Source organism: Terrapene carolina, unplaced genomic scaffold (assembly GCF_002925995.2).
Source record: "Terrapene carolina triunguis isolate 2854851 unplaced genomic scaffold, T_m_triunguis-2.0 Scaffold374, whole genome shotgun sequence".
NCBI classification, from domain to species: Eukaryota; Metazoa; Chordata; order Testudines; family Emydidae; genus Terrapene; species Terrapene triunguis.
Genome location: NW_020664725.1, coordinates 3322557 through 3326331, shown reverse-complemented (window position 1 = coordinate 3326331; position 3775 = coordinate 3322557). Strand labels below are relative to the sequence as shown.

Below are 3775 nucleotides of genomic sequence, written 5' to 3'. Positions count from 1 at the left end.
ACACCCAGGAGGCCCGTCTGCTCAATGGCCTATTCCTCTCTTTGACAAGGGTCACTGGCAGGTCCCATCTACTCTCCAAGGTGTCAGGGACGAGCACTAACAAACATGACTGAGGCTGTCACATAGATGGGCCCACAACAACGGACTGGGGACGGTGCTATTTTAAAAGGAACTCAGTGGAAGACCCTGGATCAGCCAGTGTCCTCCTGAAGAGGTTGGCGCTGGGATACCTTTCGGCCTTGGGATGTATGAGTCAGATATCAGCATTCCCTATCTCCCAACCACAGTCATGAACAGGATACTGGGCTAGATGGATCTTTGGTCTGACCCAGTCTAGCCGTTCTTGTGTTATCTATCTATTAGAGACCAACAGCCAGGCCAATTCCTGCTGCCCTGCCTCAGAGCACAAATCAGCAGCTATGGATTCAGCAAAACCACCAGCTCCACAGCTGCTGATCAGCTCCACAGCTGCTTTCTAGCATAAAAATATCCTCAAAAGGGCTGTCCTTGTGGAAAGAGACCACCGCAGAGCTGCTGAGCAGTGGCAGTTTGAAAGATGGAGCTCTTTTAAGAAGATACAATGAGCGAGATTTTCAAGACCTGGCTGGAACAAATGGCAAAATACTTCAACCCAGGACAGGGACTTTTTTTAAAAGTAGGTTTTTCTTCTTTTTTGAAAGTATCAGATCCCAGTTCTTGGGAAATGTTGGCTGATACTGAAGCTTTTGCACATGGTCTGACAAAAAGCTCTCCAGCCCTAGCATGTCATGAGGCATAAGAGTCACATCATTCTGATTACCTTCACGCCTGGACAGACATGATGGTGATGGAGACATTAGATACATAGGGGATTAGATCACATTAAATAGCAGCTGAGATGAATAAAGATCCTTGCTGAGTCCTAAACTCCACTCTTGAGCCATGGAATTAATTCCAGCTTTGGCTCAAATCTCTGATAAATGCTCAGGCTGGTTCTGATTTTACCCAGACAGGTTTTCCCCCTCGACCTTGGCGGACATCTCCAGGAAGAGAGGAGACCCCAATGGCCTCCATGGAGATGAAATAGGATGTCTCTCACTGCACGAGTCAGGCAGGAGAGAAATGACTATGAGGGAGAGGAGACAGTGTCTGCTTCATGCACAAACATCTTGGAAAATAAGCCATGCTAGGGAAAAGTAAAAAGGTAACAGTTCAGCGGGCTCTCTGTGATCCATTGCCGTTTGCAATATTTGTCAGAACTCGGCAGCTCTTTAAAGTATTTTACACAACTCCCACGAAGGATAGAGCACGGAACAAAAACACCCTCCCTCCTCAATCGGCATTCCGGAGCCAGATGGGAAGGTCTGAGGTAGCAACTGATCTAAAGACGACTTAAAGAACCTCTCTGGATGTCTGTAAGAGGACCTGGTTGTCCCAAATGAGCGTGAGGGGAGAGATGGAACAAGAGTTAAGGACAGCAGAGCACGAATGCCTTGCAATGCTGCATGGAGAATTTCAGAGCAGATTGCAGGGATGGCACTGGTGGCTGGGGGGGGGGGGCAATTTTAACAGGAATGGGGAGCACACTTTAATGTCACAGAAGGTTAACTCTAGTTACATCACCCCCCACAAAGTGGCTGAATCATTAGCGTTTAAAAGTTCCTGCCCACAAGCTGTAATGCATGATCAAAAGATAGGCATGATCAAAAGCCTCAGAAGAGCCATTTTCTTTAGCCAATAGTTCCTTCGTAAACACTGTAATTAAGGGCTCAGGAGAAAGCCTGTGGAACACTACTGAGTTTGGAACAAGCCCGTTCCATTAAAGGCACATACATGGGAAATGCACACGTCAGATCTTCAGTCCTTTCTGGGCATCGCACAGAACCAGCCTATCACACCAGAGCCATTTGGCTGCCTATGAAACGTGCAGAGCTGGGGACATCTGGAAGGCAGAAAACACTGGCGCGATTCTTTGCAAGCAACGCAATCAACAGGGTCAGTCGTCCCATGCAAAGCAAAAAGGCCTCCTTTGTTCTCACGTGGGTTAATCAGGAGCTTCTTGTTCAGGCGGTTTCCATCCTTAATCACAGGCTCATCCTCTTTTATACAGTGGCTGTGCCCATAGTTCAGGGCTATCACTTCAAAGGTCTGTTGGTCTCCCTCCCTAAGCAACAAGAAACTTCTGTGTAAGGGCATAGGAGGATGGGAACTGTTGCAGCCTTACGTTTTGTATTATTTTTGTATTTTATACTTCCCTGAGTCGGTTCTCTTACAAAATTAAAGCCCAAACCAAAACTAGTTATGTGACAAATAGGTAGTCAAAGTTTCGAAAAATTGGTTAAAGTTTTTCCCTAGGATTGAAAAACTTCGTAATTGGATCCTAAAAAGCTGTAGACTATCTTCGACTGTAATCTGCAGTGGGCTGAATAGGCAAAAATCTGGCCATGCTTGTTCATCTTCACTAGACAGCCAAAATAAGGCAAAAGAAAATCTGCCGCATTGCCTTGCTCAGATTCAATGCAGAATTAATGCTCATCAAGGCGATAAACCAGGCAGGCTTGCATAAATGGCACACTATTTTACTTTGCAGGCTACATCTAGGAGCAACAGAATAACAACGGAGACCAACAGGCACTGAATAAGCCAACTACAATCAAATGTCCTAAGCAGTGCCATAGATCTCCGAGTTATTATGCTTAGTGACATTACGGCGATGGGACTTTACCAGTAAATATGTGCATAAATGATAACAATTGTCACCAGAATGATTATAAAGATACTGATGAAAAATGCAACATATTTCTTGGAATAAAGAGGCAACGCTGTTGAGCAGTCTGGTAAGTTGTTAGTACAGTTCCAGTTGAAGACTGGAAAGGTACACAGGGAAACTGAGATAAACCTATAAGAAGGAAAAGCCTGTACTTTTTATTGGCACCTTAAGGCCTCCTTTTAATCATAGTCAAATACCTCTCGATGGCTCTGGCTAACAAACGAAACGTGGCAGCTCCTAGCGCTACAAACAAACCGCCTTCCTTAATAAACTGGATTGTGTGCAACAGGATCAAGGTTTTCTTTCCATACCTCAGAAAGTTTACTTTGTAAACTATTCCAGTTAACAATTCACAAAGAGTTGGATCGCCAATAAAAAAGGCACATACGGGTTGTGAAATTTGTTATTTTTCCATAGGGCAATCAAAATCCTCAAGCTCTCTGGGACCATGAAACTACATGTAATCAAAAAGGCAACATTTGCTAACTCCACATGATCAGTTGCCTTTTCTCTCAGAACAAGTTTTCCTGTATAATTATAATATAGCACTATTAGCACATAGGCCTTCTTCATTTCCTTGAGGGGTAAAATTAGGTCCTTCCATCTCTAATCAACAGGTCTGTTTGAATGGCTCATCCTCTTTTACACAACAGCTGCAAGATACTTTATTAACAAATAGTTAATAGAAAAGTGTTTCTGGATGACAAACGCGCTTGCCCATGACACCTAACAAAGAATGGCTACCTACAAACCTGTTTCACTGGGGAAAAAAAGATTTCAGTCAGTTATCACTATTCCCCTAAAATCCAGGACAGTTCTCTGATCCCCATGTCCCGGTTTACATGTTAAACTTTTAAAAGTTTATTTCATATGATCGGAAAACTTTGTGTTGAGCAAGAGAACATGACAAAAATGACAGTTTTAAACTGAGAAAAGAAAGTCAGGAAAGGAGGTGGGCGGAATGGGGAGGGAGTGAACTTGGCACTGCCTCTGCAGCGGCTACAGCCTTGTCTCTGAACTTCAGCT

The 3775-nt window shown here is 44.1% G+C and overlaps 1 pseudogene; it reads right to left on the bottom strand.

The window, feature by feature from the left end:
* Nucleotides 1-2440: 2440 nt before the first annotated feature.
* LOC112113366 lies at nucleotides 2441-3322 on the bottom strand (annotated as a pseudogene).
* Nucleotides 3323-3775: the final 453 nt, after the last annotated feature.